General features: G+C 50.6%; 1 protein-coding gene across 2 annotated transcripts in view; it reads right to left on the bottom strand.

Annotated features, from left to right (window-relative positions):
* LOC123759033 (uncharacterized) overlaps positions 1-10,292 on the bottom strand; it is a gene marked incomplete in the record, with an annotated part of 115,218 nt that extends 104,926 nt beyond the window's left edge. For both annotated transcript variants that reach the window (XM_069324853.1, XM_069324854.1), the window contains 1 exon segment: positions 10,193-10,292.
* Positions 10,293-11,094: the final 802 nt, after the last annotated feature.

Below are 11,094 nucleotides of genomic sequence, written 5' to 3'. Positions count from 1 at the left end.
CACCACTACCACCATCCCTCTGGGAGCTAGACCATGACACGTTTCTCCCCCCCCCACGCCCCCTGCCCCCACCCCCTCGTGGCACGGCACCACGCCGCCTCCCCTCTTCCTAACCCCTCCCCCCTCCCCTCCCCACCATAAGGGACATGCCACAACCTGCTACTGATCACGCCACAACCTCTCCCCACCCCCCCACGACCACAACCACCCTCTTACATGGCCACAGTTCCCCGCCCCCCCTCCCTCATCCACTACCACAACCCCCTCCCCCCCTCTAACAAGACCGCATACCCCCTCCCTCCCTCCTTCACGGCACTACAACCTCTTCCCTCACTAATACAACCTCTCCCCTCATTTATACAACCTCTTCCCTCACTAATACAACCTCTTCCCTCACTAATACAACCTCTCCCCTCAATAATACAACCTCTCCCCTCACTAATACAACCTCTCCCCTCACTAATACAACCTCTCCCCTCATTAATACAACCTCTTCCCTCACTAATACAACCTCTTCCCTCACTAATACAACCTCTCCCCTCATTAATACAACCTCTCCCCTCACTAATACAACCTCTCCCCTCACTAATACAACCTTTCCCCTCACTAATACAACCTCTCCCCTCATTCCAATGGTTGTTCCCCCACAACTTAACGTGCACAACCTCTCCTCTGCCTTCACTTGACAAACTCCCTCTCAGTCGTATCTTCCGAGGTCGTACCCCTCTACGACTTCGTATGGTAAGGGGGGGGGGGGTCGTATCCTCGTACGATTCGAATCTCTCTCTCGTATCTTACACCATCACGACCCTCTCAGCCCATGCTGCACCCCCACCACGACCACCCCCTACCCATGCTGCACCCCACCACGACCAACACCCTACCCATGCTGCACCCCACCACGACTACCCCCACCCATGCTGCACCCCACCACGACCAGCACCCTACCCATGCTGCACCCCACCACGACTACCCCCACCCATGCTGCACCCCACCACGACCAGCACCCTACCCATGCTGCACCCCACCACGACCACCCCCACACATGCTGCACCCCACCACGACCAGCACCCTACCCATGCTGCACCCCACCACGACCAGCACCCTACCCATGCTGCACCCCACCACGACCAGCACCCTACCCATGCTGCACCCCACCACGACCAGCACCCTACCCATGCTGCACCCCACCACGACCAGCACCCTACCCATGCTGCACCCCACCACGACCACCCCCACACATGCTGCACCCCACCACGACCAGCACCCTACCCATGCTGCACCCCACCACGACCACCCCCACACATGCTGCACCCCACCACGACCACCCCCATACCATGCTGCACCCCACCACGACCAGCACCCTACCCATGCTGCACCCCACCACGACCAGCACCCTACCCATGCTGCCACCCCACCACGACCAGCACCCTACCCATGCTGCACCCCACCACGACCAGCCCCCTACCCATGCTGCCACCCCACCACTCCCACCCCCACACATGCTGCACCCCACCCATGCTGCACCCCAACAGAACACCCCCCCCCCCACTTTAACTCCCCAGCAGTTACCTCACAATCATCCTCATTAGCACGAACGCTCACTCACCAAAAAAAAAATCCTAGCTCTGTTTCAGCTACAATTTCCGTTCGTGTCTGACGTTTCTAACAGGTCACTGAAACCATGTCCACTAGGTAGATTGTGTCCTCTCAAGGTTCTAAGTTGTTTACATGTATTGATGTATACATGTATTGATGTATACGTGTATTGATGTATAAGTCGACAACTTAAAACCTCCTGGTGTCTGTCTGTGTATGTCTGTCTGTCTGTCTGTCTGTGTCCATCAATTCGTCCTCTCCCTCTCCCCGTCTCTCTCTCTCTCTCTCTCTCTCTCTCTCTCTCTCTCTCTCTCTCTCTCTCCCTCCCCTTTCTCATCAAGAGCACACAGCCACCAAATTTTAGCGGTAGCAGCATTTGACAATTTTCGCGGTGCTGGGCCGCCACCAACGATTTTCGCCACCAAAACCCAGCGCTGACCTGTTTGCACCACCGCCTCCTCCTCCACCACCACCACCACCACCACCATCGCCACTACCACTGCCAAGACTACTACCACTACCACCACCACTACCCCCAGGGGCCACACATACAACTGAGGCCACCAACACTAACAGGAATTTGCTCCATCACTACGATAGACAACTTCTCCTATCATGACGATAGACAAGCTTTCCCATCACTAGGATAGATAACCTCTCCCTTCACGACTCACAAACCCCATCACCCTGATGTCTCTACTCACCTCATCACCCTGACGTCTCTACACCCCCATCACCCTGACGTCTCTACACCCCCCATCACCCTGACGTCTCTATACCCCCATCACCCTGACGTCACACACCCCCATCACCCTGACGTCACACACCCCATCACCCTGACGTCCACACACCCCATCACCCTGACGTCTCTACACCCCCCATCACCCTGACGTCTCTACACCCCCCATCACCCTGACGTCTCTATACCCCCATCACCCTGACGTCACACACCCCCATCACCCTGACGTCACACACCCCATCACCCTGACGTCACACACCCCATCACCCTGACGTCACACACCCCATCACCCTGACGTCTCCACTAACCCCATCACCCTGACGTCACACACCCCATCACCCTGACGTCTCTACACACACCCCATCACCCTGATGTCTCTACTCACCCCTTCACCCTGACCCTCACATCAATGCGTCATAATAGCGCTGCATTACTGCAGAATTCAAACATTTTTCACAAACAAAACAAACAGAGCAGTTAACAAATATTAAATAAATCCAGCTTTTTTATGCTACAAACCTTGCCACTAACGCCAGAGTACTCATCACACTGTTACTTCGGGCTCACCATAGCCCGTGCTACTTGCAACTTTGTTCCAGGTAGCGAATCTTTAACAACAACAATCACACTGTTAGGCCTAACACACGCGCGTGCACGCACGCATACGGTGTACCTACTCATAAACACACGCGCACGCACACACACGCGCGCGCAAAACATACACATTCCTCTCAATGTTTGCTGATGATGCAAAAATTATGAGGAGGATTAAGACAGAGGAAGATAGTATGAGGCTACAAGATGACCTAAACAAACTGAAGGAATGGTCCAACAAATGGCTACTAAAGTTCAATAAGATTAAATGTAAGGTAATGAAACTAGGTGGAGGAAATAGGGCCAGACACAGGATAGCGAATAGGAGATGAAGTCCTTCTTGACACGGACAGAGAGAAAGATCTAGGGGTTGATGTCACACCAAAACTGTCTCCTAAAGCCCACATCAAAAGCAAAACATCAGCTAACATCAGAACTGCCTTCAGAAACCTGTGTAAGGAATCATTCAGAACTTTGTATACCACATATGTAAGACCAATCCTGGAGTATGCGGCCCTAGCATGGAGCCCGTACCTTGTCAAGCCCAAGACGAAGCTGCTAAACGTTCAAAGGTATGCCACTAGGCTAGTCCCAGAACTAAGAGGCACGAGTTACGAGGAAAGGCTGAGGGAACTGCACCTCACATCGCTGGAAGACAAAAGAGCTCGGGGAGACATGATCACCACATTCAAAATTCTCAAGGGAAGTGACAGGGTAGACAAGGATGGATTATCTAACACAGGTGGTACGCGCACAAGGGGACACAGGTGGTAGGTGAGTACCCAAATGAGCCACAGAGACATTAGAAAGAACGTTCTCAGTGTCAGAGTAGTTAGTAAATGGAATGCATTAGGCAGTGATGTGGTGGAGGCTGACTCCATACACAGTTTCAAATGTAGATATGACAGAGCCCAGTAGGCTCAGGAACCTGTACACCAGTTGATTGACAGTTGAGAGGCGGGACCAAAAAGCCGGAGCTCAACCCCCCTGCAAGCACAACTAGGTGAATACACACACAAGGATGTCAACGAGGAAGAGCCATCAGAGTGGATAGTCATTAGTGTAGGCCTGTGTCCACAACCTTACAGAAGGGACACACCAGCCTATCCGTGTCCACTAATGCATCAAAATACACAAGGACAATAGGCTTCACGTGCATTAAGACCGCAAGAGAAACTACACGAGGTCCTTTGAAAACAAAAAAAAAAAGTTTTAATAAGCGGCTGTTAGAATTTAACTCTTGCATGTGCAAGGTAATGATGGGTACTGGTCACAGAGAAAAAGACATGGGGGGGGGATTATATCACATCGAACTTGTCAACTGAGGAACACATGATGTCTATGACTCATACATCAGGCTGCGAGCAGCCGCGTCCAACAGCCTGGTTGACCAGACCATCAACCAGGAGGGCCTAGTCAGAGACCGGGCCGCGGGAACGGTGATCCCGAGCATCACAAGGTGAACAATGAACGGCTCACTTTTAGACAGGGTTGGGTAGTTTATAACACAGGAACACCCCAGAGTTTGAGACCAGTCTCTTCACTGGAGCCCACCGGTCAGATTCACGAAGCTGTTACGCAAGCACTTACGAACCTGTACATCTTTTCCCAATCTTTGGTGTTTTATTTTTTACAATTATTAAACAGTTAATGAGCTCCGAAGCACCAGGAGATTGTTTATAACAATAACAACAGTTGATTGGATAGATTTCATGCTTGTAAACTGTTTTAATAAATGTAAACAAAACCGTCAAAGATTGAGGAAAGATGTACACGTTCGTAAGTACTTCCATAACTGCTTCGTGAATCTGGCCCCGTCACACCTTTTAGGAGGCTTCGAACTTTTCCTTGCCATAAATCATGGTAAGCCTCGCCCTAGCTTTTCCCTAAACCCACGACGTGCCGCTGTAGGTAACCTACGCCAGAATACATCATAGGGAAGGGAAGGCTACATCTCAAATTTGGACTGGTTTCAGCCGAGGCCTCAACCAGGCTGCCTGAGGATTCAGTAGAATCCCTGATTGTATAACTCGGTACCATACTCCTGTACTTTCCTCTTATCAACATTTGTGTTAGCATGTAACCAGCCTAGAGTATGTAAAAAACACCATAAGAGAAAGATGAGGAGCCGGACATAATGGCTATCACAGAAACAAAATTGACAGGCATGACAGCAAATGCCACTTTTCATTTATTTATATTTCCTAATCTGGATTTGTTAGTTTATCGTCACATATTCCCCCGTGAGAACCACAAAGGCAACAGGGCTGTCCTAACGAGGGTAGAGAACAACATTACTGGGTGATTAGAAGAAGACAAGAATCTCATTCAGGAACTGAAGGATTTGGCTCATGACAAAGAAGTTTAAGAGAACAAGGAATTCCTAAAGAGAACATTCTACTGGAGGCAGCAGAAGGAATTGTTCAAACAAAGCATATGAAATGACTGATAAAAATTAGAAGATTGAAATCTAACCTGGACCTAGTATTTACAGACAAAGTCGAAAATAATATATATATATATATATATATATATATATATATATATATATATATATATATATATATATTAATTACCTATAGTGACTATATATATATATATATATATATATATATATATATATAATTCACCAATCAGTGGGAACATCATTGCACTGGTTGTTGATCATGTTAAGAGGCTGAGAATAACAACATTGGATTGCAACGAACTTAAAGAAAGCTTAAATAAACTAAGGAATGTCCAACCATTGATAGAATTCAGACTTATGGACCAGGAGGCAAAAACAAAAAAAAAATAGGTATACTTCCTGGGTTGGAGAGGCTACCGTGCCATGATTACAACATACAAAATACCTAGGGACATTAACAGTGTTTACAGACACGATTCTCTGTAAAGGTAGCGGACATTTCAAGACAAAATTCGACAACGTCCTGTAGAAATTGTCGGACTGTGGTGGATATGTGGGCCTGCGGGCCGCTCCAAGCAACAGCCTGCTGGACCAACTTATACACATGTACATATGTATACCCCCACGACACACAGGTATACATGTATAATCCACGATACACAGGTACACATGTATAACCCACGACACAGGTACACATGTATAACCCACGACGCAAAGGTAAACATGTGCACCTCAGGACACACAGATACACATGTATACTTCAGGACACACAGGTACACATGTATACCCCCACGACACACAGGTACACATGTATAACCCACGACACACAGGTACACATGTATAACCCACGACACAGGTACACATGTATACCCCCAGGACACACAGGTACACATGTATAACCCACGACACACAGGTACACATGTATAACCCACGACACACATGTATACCCCACGACACACAGGTACACATGTATACCCCACGACACACAGGTACACATGTATAACCCACGACACACAGGAACACATGTATAATCCACGACACAAAGGTACACATGTATACCCCACGACACACAGGTACACATGTATACCCCACGACACAGATACACATGTATACCCCACGACACAGATACACATGTATACCCCACGACACAGATACACATGTATAACCCACGACACAGATACACATGTATAACCCACGACACAGATACACATGTATAACCCACGACACAGATACACATGTATAACCCACGACACAGATACACATGTATAACCCACGACACAGATACACATGTATAACCCACGACACAGATACACATGTATACCCCCACGACACAGATACACATGTATACCCCACGACACAGGTACACATGTATACCCCACGACACAGGTACACATGTATACCCCACGACACAGGTACACATGTATACCCCACGACACACAGGTACACACGTATACCCCACGACACACAAGTACACCCACAGCACACAGGTACACCCACAACACACAGGTTCACCCACAACACACAGGTTCACCCACAAGACACAGGTACACCCACAAGACACAGGTACACCCACAAGACACAGGTACACCCACAACACACAGGTACACCAACAACACACAGGTTCACCCACAACACACAGGTTCACCCATAACACACAGGTACACCCACAAGACACAGGTTCACCCACAAGACACGGGTTCACCCACAACACACGGGTACACCCACAAGACACGGGTACACCCACAAGACACGGGTACACCCACAAGACACGGGTACACCCACAAGACACGGGTACACCCACAAGACACGGGTACACCCACAAGACACGGGTACACCCACAAGACACGGGTACACCCACAAGACACAGGTACACCCACAAGACACAAGTACACCCACAAGACACAGGTACACCCACAAGACACAGGTACACCCACAAGACACAGGTACACCCACAACACACAGGTACACCCACAACACACAGGTACACCCACAACACACAGGTACACCCACAACACACAGGTACACCTACAACACACCTCACAACTCCTGTTCACGCTCTCCCATCTCATAACCTCACAACAGCCGGTCCCATTTCCCCTCATTCCACGTTAGTGGTAAAGGACCCTGCCTCATAACACCCTCTTTCCCCCTCACTCCCTCAACCCCTCACGAGATCCTCACCCCCCCCTCACACCACCCCCAAAACACACCATTCAACCCCCACTCTCACTGACGTAGGCCTACGTAGGCCTCTCCTCACATCACCAGCAGGTATTAATCTCTCATACTCTGGTAACATTACTAGTAAATACAGACATGAGGGGCTACAAGTCGACCCCCAACACTCGCAAGCACATGACATCACCCCCCCCTCCACCTCCTTCATAGCACGCTCCCCGCCCTCACAATATCTTCCTCTGCCCCTCACAACACCTTCCCCTGGCCTCACAACACCTTCCCCTGGCCTCACAACACCTTTCCCACCCTCACAACACCTTCCCCTGGCCTCACAACACCTTCCCCTGGCCTCACAACACCTTTCCCACCCTCACAACACCTTCCCCTGCCCTCATAGCACGCTCTCCGCCCTCACAACACCTTCCCTGCCCCTCACAACACCTTCCCTGCCCCTCGCAACACCCTTCCCACCCTCACAACACCTTCCCAACACCCTCACAACTAAAATACGCTCCACCCACCACCTTCCTCACCCTCATCCACCCACTGTCGCCACCCCAACCCGCCCACTTTCCCACCGTCCACCCACCCACCCTCACACGTCACCACCCACTCACACCTCACCTCCCTCACCTTCATACCACGTAATCCCCACTCTCACTCCACGCTCCCCCGCCCTCACTCATCCTCACACTATCCACCCATCCCCCCCACACCCACCTATCCCTCACCCCCCCCCCTCTCCTACCACCAAACACCACCACCACCTCACCACACAACAATCCCCCCCCCTTCTTCCCCCCCTCTCTCTCTCTCTCCCCTCTCTTCCAGCGCGTTCCTAAACCATTTCCTCGCCTGGTGACTGGTGCTGGTTGACTGTGGTAGTTGGTGGTGGTGATTGTTGATGGTGGTAGTGATGGGTGTTGCTAGTGGCGATGGTCATTGTTGATGGTAGGGGGGACTGTACCCTGCCTCATAGTGGTTGGTGGTAGTGGTGGTAGTGGTTGTTGGTGATGAGGGTGGACAGCTACTCACAACCACTTCTACCGCTGGTAGATCTAGATTGTTGTTGTCAAGACACCACTACTGCTCCCTGTAGTGCTTGCCTTGTTGCTTGTGCTAATAGTTGTTGCTTGTTGTTAACGGTGTTAGTGTGTGGTGGTTGGTTGGTTGCTTTCAATGGTTGATGCTGCTGCTTGATTTCTGGTGGAAGGCGGTAGTGATGGTGGTGGTGGTAGTGGTGGTAGTGGTGGTGGTGGTGGGACCAGCCTGACAATCTGGCCCACAAAATAAGCCTACTAGTCTCCCTGCCAAAGAGACAACCCCCCCTAACCCCCCCCCCTCTCTACAGCCTTTACAACAAAACCCAACCACCGAACCCCTCCTCTCAAGGGAAGCCCCCCCCCGACCCACCCACCCTCACCCGAGACCCACCTTTGCTGACCCCACAGGAAAGTGGGTTCCTCCCCTACAGTAGTGGGTTCCTCCCCTACAATAGTGGGTTCCTCCCCTACAATAGTGGGTTCCACACCAGCCTCACCCACTCCCCCACTGCTACTAAAACTTCCCCCCAGAAACTAACCCATGACCTGATAACGGAATTTGTTATTAAACCCCCCCCCCCCAGTAATGAATGGGGAGAAGGGGGGGGGGAGGAGGAGAGAGAGGGGTTAAAGAGAACCTCAAGATAACTCCCCCATGTGGAACCCCAGGCAATGCAACCCCCCTGTCAACCCACGTCAAGCAACCTCCACCCTGTCAATCCACGTCAAGCAACCTCCACCCTGTCAACCCACGTCAAGCAACCTCCACCCTGTCAACCCACGTCAAGCAACACTTCCCCCCTGTCAACCCACGTCAAGCAACCCCCCCATCCTGTCAACCCACGTCAAGCAACACTTCCCCCCTGTCAACCCACGTTAAGCAACACTCCCACCCTGTCAACCCACGTCAAACAACCAACCCACCCTGTCAACCCACGTCAAGCAACCCTCCCCCCTGTCAACCCACGTCAAGCAACCCCCCTTGTCAACCCACGACAATCAGAGTGACAACTCACTTTTCTGTCAAAGTGACAGTAGTCATTTTACTTAGGAAAAAAGAGTATTGATCTCATGAGAATGAGTAAGAGTGTGAAGGGACGGTGGTGGTGGTGGTGGTGTGGTGGTGACCCAAGTGTCACTACCACACCACAGGTGGGGGGGGGGGTGACACTTGAGGGGAGGGAGGGGTCGCCGCCCCCTTCCCCCCAGGGGGCCAGTCCCCCCCTACCCCCTTCACCCCAGGATTAGAGTTGGATGAAATAAGCGGGTTAGGTGGCCCTCGTTGGCACTCCTTGAAGGATAACATGGGGTGCCTGGAGGCACCCAACCATATACCATATAGCGAAGAGAGGGGGGGTGGGGGTTGATATAGGAGTTCCAGATGACGGGCGAGGTAGTATAGGCCAGGTAGAGGGCTCAGGGGCACCGCTAAACTTAGCCACGAGCCCTGACACGGTGCCACTAGAGTGCCACGGGCCGCTAGCACGAAATGAGTCTTGTTCCACGGGCGGGTAAGGGCGAGAGTCGCGCACCACGCTGGCCGCCGCTCGCCTGGCCGCGGACACACTCAGCGCGCCGCGCCTTAACACACACACTAAACACTATAAAACACAAGACTCTTGCTCAACCTACACGTTAAACAACTCGCTTGCTTATCCTCTTCCTCTCCAGACTTTCATCGTTGCGTTTAACGAGACCTTACGCGTTCCTGTACTCGAGAAACTGAATTTACCATCTCCGCTTAGCTGGTTCCATGACACTTAGACGCTGTATAGCACTTACGAGAGACTAATAAGTCTCCACTGACACCAAACACTCAAGTATCAAGAGTTACGAGTCACGTGTTCACTCTTGCCGACATTTCGACAACTTTGTACACCTGAAGAGTGGTTAAATTGATCCGTGGTAGAGCGGGACGAGCACCCAAACAGTCACGGTTCCAATATTCCTTGGCAACCACTGAAAACATTGAAAATACTCCACTACCTAGTGCCTCAACCTCACTTGTTCCCTATCAAGGAGTCTCTTTTCCATGGGGGAAGCACTCGCGACCAGGTTGGGTGGTGGACACACTTGCGATTGTACACTCGCCGAAACGTTTATGGGAAAGTTTGTGCGGGAGTTGTGGAGACACACGGGCGTTTCAGAAGACTGCGTTGCTGTTTTCAGTCATCAGATCCAGTCTGCTCACAGCAAAAGGAGGCTGGATAAGAGAACGCATCTTTTCGCGAAGGTTTATTTTAAAACTGGTCTTCTAAGATATTTTTACGGCATTTTTGCATCCCTTAATTTGACAAATACGTGTATCGTCACTATTATGTCACTTTACGGCGTGTTATTGCAAAATAATGGCAAAAGCGAAAATATTTCAACAGTAAAATTCGGCAATATCCTGTCGGTACCCAGACGGAAATTATTCATCACTACTATATATTAGCGTTTACACCAATTATACATCGGAGTGGATTTTTTTCAGCGGCATGTTACTCGGCCTAATTTAGCACAGATAGTTTGCGAATTTGAGACAATTTGAC

Source organism: Procambarus clarkii, chromosome 15 (genome assembly GCF_040958095.1).
Source record: "Procambarus clarkii isolate CNS0578487 chromosome 15, FALCON_Pclarkii_2.0, whole genome shotgun sequence".
In the NCBI taxonomy this organism is placed as follows: Eukaryota; Metazoa; Arthropoda; class Malacostraca; order Decapoda; family Cambaridae; genus Procambarus; species Procambarus clarkii.
This window is presented reverse-complemented; position numbering and strand designations above follow the sequence as displayed.